At 43.0% G+C, this 12,224-nt stretch overlaps 1 protein-coding gene across 1 annotated transcript in view; it reads left to right on the forward strand.

Moving 5' to 3' along the window:
• The first annotated feature begins 11,938 nt into the window (after positions 1 to 11,938).
• The window catches only part of TMEM243 (transmembrane protein 243), a 22,634-nt gene continuing 22,348 nt past the window's right edge, over positions 11,939 to 12,224 (forward strand). The window contains exon 1 of the mRNA XM_040472781.1: positions 11,939 to 12,172. The gene's annotated coding sequence lies outside the window, so the exon portion shown is untranslated. The remainder of the gene's footprint in view (positions 12,173 to 12,224) is intronic.

The raw sequence follows: 12,224 nt of genomic DNA on the forward strand, positions 1-12,224 counted from the left end.
TTTAACTCTAATCCCCCCAACAACCATGCAAGGTAAATATTGTTATTAACATCTCAATTCTGTAGTTGACAGAACTGAGGCATGGAATGGTTGAGTGACATTCTCAGAGTCACGCAGCTGGCAGGTCGTGGTGTCAAACCCAGGCAGTTTGCTCTAGCTTCTGTACCCTTATCTACTTATTCTACCTACTTTTTTTTTTTAAAGTTTATTTATTTATTTTGAGGGGAGGAGGGGCAGAGGAAAGGAGAGAGAGAATCCCAAGCAGGCTCTGTGTTGTCAGTAGAGCCCGATGTGGGGCTTGATCCCATGAACCATGAGATAATGACCTGAGCTGAAATCAAGAGTCAGACATTTAACCCACTGAGCCATCCAGACGCCCCATTATTCTACCCACTCTTAACAATATATTGTCATTCTCCTTATTTTTGAATCACATACAAATAGAATCCCACCAAGTTAGTTCTATTTGCCCAGAAGCACACTCTGAGATGTGGGTTCTAATGAGAGTGGTTTATTTGGATCTATTTTAGTCAGGGTTCTCCAGAGAAATGGAACTAATAGGATATACATCGATATATATGAGGAGATTTATTTTTACTATAGGAATGGGCTCACATGGTTTTGGGGCTTAGAAGTCAGTCCCACCATCTGCTGTCTGCAAACTGCAGAACCAGGAAAGCTGGTGGTGTAATTCAGTCTGAGTCCAAAGGCCTGGGCACCGGGGCCCCATGGCATAAGTCCTGGTCTGAGTCTGAAAGCCAGAGAATCAGTAGTGCCAATGTCCAAGGGCAGGAGAAGACAGACGTCTCAGGCCAAGCAGAGAGCAAATTTGCCTTTTACTTGCATCTCTGTTCTGTTCAGGTCCTCCAAAGATCGGATGATGCCCGCCTGCATGGGTGAAGGCAATCTTCTTTGCTCAGTCTACCCATTCAAATACTAATTTCTTTCAAAGATGTTCTCCCAGACACATCCAGAAGTTTTCTACCAGCTCTCTGGCATTCCTTGGTTCAGTTAAGTTGACACATCAAATTAAGCATCACAGCCACAAAAAGCCAGTAAGGGAATGGAACACTGGAACAGGGAAGGACAAGCCAACACAGAACTTACCCCCGTGGGCAACTATATCTTAATCACACTGAGGAGCCAGAGTAGAATATACACTAAAGATTTATCCCACCCAAGGGGTGAGGGAACAAGAGTATTACTACAGCAACTCCTGTCAATCACAGGTTGAGGTTTGGCTTCTACAGGATGTTAATTCCCGGGCGCCCTGGCCTGCCATGCCTGCAGGCGGAGCAAGTGTCACAGAGAAACCCCTCTGGCAAATGGTTGACATTACTGACATAGGGGCTGGACTGGCCTGTGCTGAAATGGTAAGACCGAAGGGAATAGGAGCAGGGAGCTTCCAGTATCTTGATACATACCCTGTGAGCATTTGCAACTTGCTTTCTTGGCTTACTATTCACCACTATGGTTGTGAGGCTGGCATGCTGGGACATGTAACTGCGGTTTCTCCATTTTTCACTGCTCTAGTCCATTGTATGAATATGTTCCCTTTTATTTATCCCTACTTTTTTGTTAATCTTTTCTTTTGTTAGTGGACATTTGGGCTGTTTCTACCTTTTTTTTTTTTTTGTCTTCAGAAATAGTGTCATTTTCTTTCACAAAATCTCCTGCATTTGTCAAGAGGTTCTCCTCCATACCTAGGTTTAGAATTGTTGGGGTAGGAAGTATTTGCATCTGAACTTTACTACATAACGAGTGCAGTATTCTTCCAGTAGAAGTATCAGCAGCAGAGTACCAGAGTTCTAAAGTTTCCTATCTTTGCTCAAAATGATATTGTTAGGGCACTCAGCTGGCTCAGTTGGTTAAGCACCTGACTCTTGATCTTGGTTCAGGTCATGATCTCACAGTTCGTGAGTTTCAGCCCTGAGTCAGGCTCTGAACTAACAGTGTGGAGGCTGCTTGGGATTCACTCTCTCCCTCTCTCTTTGCCATTCTCTCTGCCCCTCCCCACTCATTCTCTCTCTTTCTCTCTCTCTCAAACTAAAAAAAACCCCGATATTGTTAGACTTTTAATTTTTGCCGGTCTGAAGGGTATAAAGTGAAATTTCTTCATTTTTTGAGAGGATACACACGCATTTTTTCAAATTTAAAACTCATGTGGATTCAAGTTCAATTTTGGTCTCTGTCCTTGCAAATTAAATTGTCTAAGAAGAAAGTTTGGAAATAACAGCTGGAGTTGTGACTATAAATGACTGAAATTGTTTTGCTTGCATAACTCGTATGACGGTTAATTTTATGTGTCGACCTGACTGGATCACCCAGATATTTGGCTAAACGTGATTTCTGCATGTGTCTGTGAGGGTATTTCTGGATGAAATTGAATCAGTGGACTCACTTAAGCAGCTTGCCCTTTCCAATGTGGTGGGCATCCTCCAGACTGGTGAGGGCGTCAGTAGAACAAAAAAGTGGAAGAAGGAAGAATTTGGCCTTTCTGACTTGAGCTGGGACATCGATGTTCTTCTGCCGTCGGCATTCCTGGTGCTCAGGCCTTAGATCTGGACCAGATCTACCTCAGCTTTCCCTGTTCTCAGACTTTCAGAATAGGACTGGATTCTATCACCAGCTTTATTGGGTCTCCTGCTTGCAGATGGCAGATCACGGGACTTCTCAGCCTTTATAATTGCAGGCGCCTATGTTTAATAATAAATATTTTGTTTACTTGTCTGATTATTTGTTTATTTATAATTGGGTCTGTTTATCTAGAGAACCCCTACTAATACAACTTGCCAACAGGTTCTAAGGTCCATGATGGGAGAAGACTTTCAAAAGTGTGATTGAAGTTAGCACCTTGAGTTAGGTGTTGTATTGAAGGATACATTGTAGGATGACACTAAAGTTTTGTATGTCTAGTCAAAATTCAGTGTCCTTATATTACAGGCAGGTCCCATACCATACAGATGATGATAGCCTTCCCTCTTTGTGCTTCCCTCTTTTCCACCTTGGAACAAGTGGTTCTTCTAGAGGGCTTATCTGAGGAGAGAACTGTGTCAACATGAACACCTTTTTGCAATATCTCTAGTGAAGGAGGAAGTGGTTCCCAGTATTAGTTTCATAGGACGGCTGTAACCAATTAGCACAAAGTGGGGGGCTTAAAACAGCAGAAATTAATTCTCTCACAATTCTGGAATTCAGACGTCCAAAATCAAGGTGTCCAGCCTCCTTCTGGAGGCTCTGAGGGAGAATCTGTTCCGTGTCTCTCTGCTCGCTTCTGGGAGCTGCCAGCCAGCCTTGGCGTTCCATGACTGCTGAAGTCGGAAATCTGACTCTGTCTTCACGTGACCTTCTTCTCTTATAAAGGCACTTGTCACTGCCTCAGGCCCCAACTTGGTCCAGGATGCTGTCATTTGGAGATTCTTACCTTCGTTACACCTGCAAAGACCTTTTTCTCAGTAAGGCCAAAGTGTAAAGTTTTTGGTAAACACATCTTTTGGGAGTCCACAATTCAATCTGCTCCAGGAGGCAACAAAGGATGCTGTTGAGAGGGGAAGCTAATTACATCACACATTCAGAGGTTCTGCTCGTATCTCTCTTTTAGTGGGTAGAGCAGAAAAACGCCATGCTGGGCATGATAGATGGGAGTTCTTCATTTGTGTATTCTGAGAGTTCATAGCTTTTCCCTAAATAGAGGCTCAGTAACAGATGCCTGATCTCACCATAGGGATTGTCAGGGAAGCCAGCCAACAGGAGGTAGTGCTAATAGTTTCACTGGGGAGAATATAAATGACTCTCTAAGAAGGAAAAATATATGTGCTGTTGGATAGGCAGGTTGCAAAAGAATTTCCTTATGGTGGTTGTTATTTATTTAACTTTTTCTCCCTGATCTTAATATCCTTCTTAAAAAAAGAAAAGGAAAGGAAAGGAAAGGAAAGGAAAGAAAAGAAAGAAAAGAAAAGGAAAAAAAAAAAAGAAAAGAAAAAGCCCTCCCTGGAAATTTCTTCCCTGGAAAATAAACCTATTCTGTAATGTCCTATTTATTTTATTTAAAAAGTCAGAAGCGAGAATGACAACATGTGACCTTTTTTAATTCTTGGGATTTTTTTTTAACTTTTCTGTATTTTTACAGTGAAAAAGTTAATTTGGTAAATTTCCCATCATTAGCAAGAGACATCATAGACATTTTAAGCAATACTTACTTCTTCAGATGTTTATTTTTCACTCTGAACCTAGATTTCTAAGCAGTAAGAAAGTTATATTCCTGTCTAGTATTTCTTTTTTTTTTTTTTTTTCAACGTTTATTTATTTTTTGGGACAGAGAGAGACAGAGCATGAACGGGGGAGGGGCAGAGAGAGAGGGAGACACAGAATCGGAAACAGGCTCCAGGCTCTGAGCCATCAGCCCAGAGCCTGACGCGGGGCTCGAACTCCCGGACCGCGAGATCGTGACCTGGCTGAAGTCGGACGCTCAACCGACTGCGCCACTCAGGCGCCCCTCCTGTCTAGTATTTCTTAAAAAAAAAAATGACATTATTCTAAGAAAAGAAGTGTGATCATCCCATTGTTATGTCTATTTAGACAACACCTCAAATAATTAGTACAGGACACGTGCCTCCAGCAAGGTGAGGAGTTTCAGACTGGAGTGTGCAGGGCTGTCCATACAGTACTAAAAATAAGCATCACAGGGAAAATACCTTTGTGAAAAAGATCTTGCGCCCTCCAAAAAAAAAAAAAAAAAAAAGGGCCCAAAGTATCCAAAGAGGCTAATAAAAGCTTCATAAGGAGCTTACTACATAAGAAGCAAATAAGAAGCTAATATAACTGCACTGTGAATACATTATGCTTATATTTTCCTTTCTTTCTCCCTTTTAACTTTAGACCTTCCTCTCTTAAGGTCGGAGTCACATGGTTTTAGTGCTAAAGACTCTTGAAAAGTTACTTATGCTATTGTTCTCATTTCAGAGTGAGGAAATGGAAGCTCTTAAGGATAAATGAAAAACAGAATGTGACACATGTAGTGACAAAACCTTGGCCTGGCACACACTTCTTCTGAATCTAAATGCCTGAAGTTTAAACAATTTATTCAAAATCATTATCAGGAATGTCTTAGATCTCCTATAAAATGATTACAAAAAATAACTGTCATTCCCAGCAGTTTTTCATAAGTTTTCTTAAAAGAAACTTAGAAAAATACTTTGTCTTTGCATCTTTATTTTCAAATTTCTAATTCATGGAATTAAAAACAATATACACACACAGGTACAAAATTTGAAACCCAGAAGTTACTGTAGGTACAGTGAAGTGCTTTCCTGCTCAAAATTCCGTTTGTTCCTATTTGAGAGGACTGGCTTAAATTGGCATATTTGTTTAATCTAATTTCTCTGTGCAAATTCTGTACTTTTTTGTGAGAACAGGGCTTCAGCTGTGGACAACAGAAAATTGCTTCAGATTTTATTTACTTCACTGCTAAGTCAATTATTAAAACACCTGAAAATTACTTTTTATCAGTTGTGGCTCATTCCAGAGAATAACACTTCAGAGTATAAAAATCAATTTCCCCCACCATATCTCACTTAATTCTCACATGGCAACCCTGAGCGGGAATGTATCTTCCTGATTTTTTTTTAGCGTGTGTAAAACTGAGCTCCTGGGATTTGCTCAAGGTCACAGTTCTCTATTATACATCAGCCTTATTTAAAGTAGAGAACTCCAAATAAAGTGTCTGTGTGTAATAGTATTATACCAATAATTTTCTTAGGTTTGATAAATCCCTGTGCCATGTAAAATGTTAACATGGGGGAAAGCTGGGTGAAGGGTATATAGTGGATCTCTCTGTAGGATCTCTGTAGCTTTTCAGTAACTTTAAAAGTATTTAAAAATGTAAAGCGATTGAAAAACAGGTCCTCTAATTATTCTCTGAGTTGATTAGAATTTTAGGTCTGGTGGGCTAGAATATAATCTTTCCATTTACAGATAAGAAAATGGGTTCCAGGCTGACTTTCCTAAGCTCACACCAGACCAGACTCTCAATTACTAAGCTGGTTCTTTCATGACACCTGCCTGGTTTTCAGGGCATGTGTAGAGATCGCGTACTTCTATTCAGAAAACTTTGTCAGCAAGCCAGTAGATCCAACCCACTCTTGGGAACACATGCAGAATGATATGGCCAGTATGTTGCAATGCCCGGATTCATGATATTTGTGAATCAATCTTCCTATCACACGACTATTCAAACCATGTGCACCTGCAAAGGCCCCCAGCAGTTCCTGCCATCTGGCCCCAGGACGTAGGAAGACACTGGCTCCCTTTTTCTCATTTCCTTTGCTTTTCATTGGTACCACAGCCTTTCTTCCAGCTTGACTTCTTTTTTCCAACTTACCCTTCTCCCTGTGTCTGTTGAGTGAGGTTGTGAGGGTGGGACTCATAGCAGAATTTTGAAACCTTGTGCTTCTCCCCATCCCTACAATTTAAGAGACATCCCAGTTGGACAAGACTCAGGCACAAATTACCTGGCGTGGACTCCTCTCATCTTTGAGCTCTGGGTTCAAGGAGAAGCACACTTCTTCCAAATTCTGCTTGGTGACCCTACCCAAATGAAGCTGCTTAATATTATTCTATCCCCCAGCAAGGGTTGTGTGTGGGTAACTGCTTCATTCCTTTTGCAAGCCACCTCACTGACAAGTGTTGGAAGGTGAATTTTTCCTTCAACTCTGTTCTCGCCCTTGGGCTGAGAACACTGTTTCTCTCCTCACTCTCTCTGGAGCTCTAGTGTTAGTCTTTGAAGACTGTTGCCCTTGGCTATTGAGGGAACATGCTATGCCAGGAAGCATATACTAATAGAAAAAAAGGAGAAAAAACAGGGGCGCCTGGATGGGCCAGTCAGTTAAGCATCCAACTTCAGCTCAGGTCATGATCACCATTCCCAAGTTGGAGCCCTGCATCGGGCTCTGTGCTGACAGCTCAGAGCCTGCAGCCTGTTTCAGATTCTGTGTCTCCCTCTCTGTCTCTGCCCCTCCCATGCTCATACTCTGTCTCTCTCAAAAATAAATAAACATTTTTAAAAAAGGAAAAAGAACAATAAAGAAGCACAAAGGCATTATTATCAGTTTTTCTATTTTCTGGCGAAGGCATGGAACTGAGAAACCATTCTGGAAAAGAGAGAAAGATTTAAAAAAATGACAACTCTGCTTTTATATTTTCCATTTAAAAAATATTTTATTTTTCTAAAGTAATCTCTACCCCTAGTGGGGGGCACAAACTCATGACTCTGAGATCAAGAGTTGCAAATTCCACCAACTGAACCAGCCAGGTGCCTGCATGCCTTTATATTTTTATGTTTCTTCCCAGTCTTGGTTCACATGCATAGATATCTTAAACAACAGTACTATAAAGATTCTACTTTATATTTAGTTTTTCCCTTTAACACTAAATCATGTGCATTTTTTTCATTTTGCTACTGTCTTTATTATGTTCATTTTAGTAGATGCATAATGTACAGTGTTAACTGTGTGTCCAGTGTTTAAGATGTTGATTCCCACGAAACCCTACAGAGCAAGAATTGTTTTGCTCATTTCATCTTAATTACAAAAGTGAAAACGGAGGCTCAGAGAGGTTAAGTAAACTGCTCAAATTCATCCATCTACTGAGGGGGTAAGTCAGGATTCAGACCAAGGTGTGTGGACTTCAAAGTCTATGATCCTGACTTGTCAGATAGTAGAGTGAGGATACACAGTGGGACTCCAGGTCCTGTTACTTAGCCTGATACTCTGTGCAGAAACTGGTGGTTCCCTGGCTGAACATCAGCATCATCTGGGGAGCTTTGAGAGACACTGCTGCCTCATCCTTAGAGATTCTGATGTAACATCAGGGTTTTCCAAAAATCCAAGTGTTTTAATGTCCAGCTACTGCTTTCTGTGACGACCTCACTGTAGAGACAACAGAAGAGGAGAAGCAACAATTAAATCACAACCGAAATGAATGAGAGTTATTTAGCTTCAAAAATGGCGTCGTGAGTTTTCTGTCTCCTGCCAAATTGTGGAAGTCTGTCTGTATAAGTTTAGGAGTCATTAGCATAGAGATATAAAGTGAAGCCTTGAATGTAGACGAGCGGGCTCTTGCAAAGCATGTAGCGAGGAGAGAAAAAGGCTAAGAACAGAGCCTTGGGGACTAATACTGAAGGGATGTATGGAGGAAGAGAAGAGCGCTAGGACAGGATATTTCTAGGATTTTTAAATGCTAAGTGCTGCCAAGAGGCCATGTAGGAGAATGCCTGAAAACCCGTGGATTCAGCACCAAGTCCTCATGGGAACGTTTATGGCGGAACACTGGGGGAGCAGTGTGGGTGAACAAGATTTCAGTGACTGAGGCCAATGTGGGAGGGAAGGAAGCAGATACAAACTTTATGGACCTTTTTACTGAAATGCTGGCTTTAACAATGTGTCAGTATGTTTTCAGCTGTAAGCATGAGAGTCCCCAAATAAAAGTGACTTACACAATAGAGACCCTCCCATTCAACACACACGCGCGCGCACACACACACACACAACACATATATAACAAGAAGCCCAGAGGTGGACGGTTCAAAGATTTAGACTCTAGTTGGCTTCTCTGGGATACTTTTGGCCACCCCTTCATGGTCATGAGATGGTAGAAGCGTCTTCAAATATTACATCCTCATGTGACAACACCTAAGGGACAGGGCTCCTCTTATACCTCTCCTTTTGTTAGGGAGGAAACCTTCCTGAAAGCCCCAAGCCGACTTGCTCTAATGACTCATCACCCTTAACACCCACATTGCCACTCCCCCAGCTATAAGGGATCTCTCAGTGAGTGAACATCTGGCTTTTTTTTCCTTTATACTGGGAAGCAGGCTCTGCTTTCAAAGAAGAGGGGAGGAGAAAGATGGCTATATAGGCAACCACAGAGTTCCACAGAGAGTGTGAAGGGAACATGATAGTCAGAGGAAGACATGGACTTAATGCAAGTTTGCCGCAGGTTTGTGTTAACATCTTTGAAGCTGGGCATGTTTAAATGCTTTTCACAGATAAAATATAATAGTGAGACCCCCATGATTGTGAGATGCATGGAAAGTAAAACATGAGAGACGGACAGGTGTCTCTTCCATTCTAATTGGAGGGAAGGAGAAATGAAGAGGGTGGATACCCTAAATGTATTGGTTTGCTGTGGACTTGAGGGGATCACCCCTGATGGCTTCGGTTTGTTTCTTGCGAAGTGGGTGACTGAGTTCTCTGCCAAGAGTAAGGGGGACACAAGACAACACAGGAGAGAGTTGCCCAGGCAACACAGGAATTCCAGCTGATTTTAAGGGCTCAGTTGAGGTTGGCTGCCCTGAATTTAAAATTATTCTAATCAGGGGAAGTTGTGATTTTTCTGTCCCCTCCAGCTGCACCACACGCCTGGCCATGGGGGTTGAGAAGGCACAACGGCTAGGGGACTTTCTGTACAGGTGTGACAAAATAAATGTGACAAGGGAACTGAACGCATCATCTAAAGAGCAATTTCACTGATATCACACACAATCTGAATGGGAACAAAGTGAAAACAGGGGAGTAGATCCACTGGGAGAAAATCAAGACACCAAAGGATCGGGCATGGAAGTGGCTGAGGGACTGATGTGAACGAATGAATTGGAAGAATTGGAGGACAAGGCTTAGCAAATGGGCTGACTTATTTCAAACACGGCACCATTCTGGGTGTTGAAAACATCCAGAATGTTGCATTAGAACGAGTGGCTTACATATGATGAAGATCGAGAAGTGACAAGCTATGGTATTGGAAGGGCCATCTATATGGCCTGACGCACAATTTGCAAAAATAGAAGTGGATGAAAGAAGTGATTTTCAAACTTTAATGTGCCTATGAATCCCCTGGGGATCCTGTTAAAATGCAGATTATGATTCTGTAGATCTGGGATGAGGACTGAAGCTCTGTAGTTATAACGAGTTACCAGGTAATGCCGATTTGTTGATCCGGGAACAACACTTTGAGTGGCAAAACACTGGATAAGCCCACCATTGACTTCTACACATACTCTCTTTATTAAAAAACCTTCTATTCCACTTTGCTGAAGGGGATGGACCTCAGAAAGTACGTGTTATACCTGGTCCCACTTGTTGCCCTGTTGGGGTAGAGGACCTGATGCGACTAGAAACTACCCATAATCTGAACTCAGCTGATTGAAATTTCTCATGAGATTCTGAACTTACACACTAGAGACTAAGTCTGCAAATCATTGGTGGGCAGTGGCTCTCTAAGACCTATTTTCCCCAAGTTTAGCAGCAAAACAAGCTTAGGCCATATGTCACTTGAAATTTTAGGGAGTAGCAATCAGGAAGAAGCTGGTTCTTAGGATAAAGAATGGAACACAGGCACAGAAAATTAATGAGACGAAAGAATAAAGTGCTAGAGTGAGAAGGTGATTATCTCCAACTCAACCTTCCTCCTCAAATACGCCCTACCCAAGTATGTGGCCTCTCTGGCCTGCATTGTTGACTTTCCTCCTCACACTGGCTAAATCATACTCTTCCTTGGTGTCTTGATTTAGAAAGCTCCTTAAGGAAGCTTTCTCTGCCAGCTGAAGCTGGTGGGTGGCCTCCTATGTGTGCCTATAGCACCTCTTGGTGTCCAGATCATAGCATTTATCACCATGACAACCACCATTGGGATATTTATTTGCCAAATGTCTTATATATTCTCTACGCATTTTTCTTGATAAAAACTAGTTGAAGTTAGATATTCTAGTTCCATTTGTTAACATCATTTTCACTTTTTATATAAAAAGGAGCTCAAGAGAGATTACATGACTTGCCCAGGAGCACATAGTTTGTGGGTGGTGGTAATTAGGGTTTGAGAGCAGAGATGATCTACGTCAAAGCTTGTCCTTTTAGCCATCCTCTTTCCCCAGACTCTTGATCACTGCATTGCCCTGTCTGGTGGTTGGCTGGTACAGAGCAGTACTCAAAGGTATTTGTTGAATGGATGTGGCTGAATATGAGTGAATGAAGCTATTTGTTAAGCCAATTAGCCTTCTAACAGAACTGAGTGAAGGATTGTGTAGTACTGCTGTTAAGAAGTCCTTAACAAAAATATCTTTTATGAAATCTATAACCGGTAGATCGGATGTGCCCCACACCATACTCTGCTCAGCGTTGCAAATTTTCGAATTGATGGTGGTTCTCAGTCCATCCCTTGTCCTAATCCCTCGACCTAAACGTTGAAAGACCACCTGGAATCTTTGCTTGGACTCTAAATATTATATGGCTACAGCATTCCAACATGGGTTCTCCCTGCACACAGAATTGTCAGAGCTCTCTTAATCTAGGAGCTGCAGTGTTCAGCGAAGCTAGAGTGGTTGCGTTTGTTTCCCAACACTTGTACTGCATATGACTCCAAATGCAGTGACACTATGTCGTCCACATCCAGTTAACTATGCTGTAACACCCGGGAAAAAGGTTGACACATGAAGCGTTTTCCGTGGCTGCTAACACGCTTAGTCAGCACAATCACTAGCAGGATGAGTGGGCAAGTCAAGGAAGTATCTTCCTTACAAGTATCACGTCCCAACTGTTCTTTAAACGCCACAGGATCCCTATCACAGAACAAAAAAGAGAAATACACAAACAACCCTAAACCAAATTTATCAGTGACCCCCGTTGCGTCCTAGTCGTGCAAAGACTAGGCTGGTTGTTTTTAAGATCTTTTCAGCCAAATGCAAAGCTACTTTCAGAAATGTTTTTTGCCCACGTGGATCGCGCAGACGCTAATTACTAACGGGCTAAGAAACACGCAACCAGGGAGACTGGCCGCACCTCCGGGAATAAACTGGCACCTCTAGAAATAAAGCTCCGCAGCCAATGCGGCGCCACCGCCCGCGGGATTGGCGGCCTCGGCCGTGACGTAGCCTGGGCGGGCCGAGTCGGTTTGCGACAGAGGCCGCGGGTCCCGGCCGGGGAAGCTGAGAAGAGGTATCTGCAGCGCAGTGCTCGGCCCGCGAGCTCGCTCTTCGCCAGCCCGGAGGGCTTCTTTCTTCAACGCGCGATTCGCCGGCGCTGCAGAGCCTCGGCCCGGAAACCCGGCGGGGGTGTGAACCTGAGACCAGCAGACTCCGGCGAGGCCAGGACTCCCCAGCGCGAGGGCGGCAGGGGACGCAGAGGTTTGGCCTGCGGGCGCGGGGCGGGCGCGGGGCGGGCGCGGGGCGGGCGCGG

This window comes from Herpailurus yagouaroundi, unplaced genomic scaffold (assembly GCF_014898765.1).
Source record: "Herpailurus yagouaroundi ecotype Mexico unplaced genomic scaffold, PumYag 100, whole genome shotgun sequence".
In the NCBI taxonomy this organism is placed as follows: domain Eukaryota; kingdom Metazoa; phylum Chordata; class Mammalia; order Carnivora; family Felidae; genus Herpailurus; species Herpailurus yagouaroundi.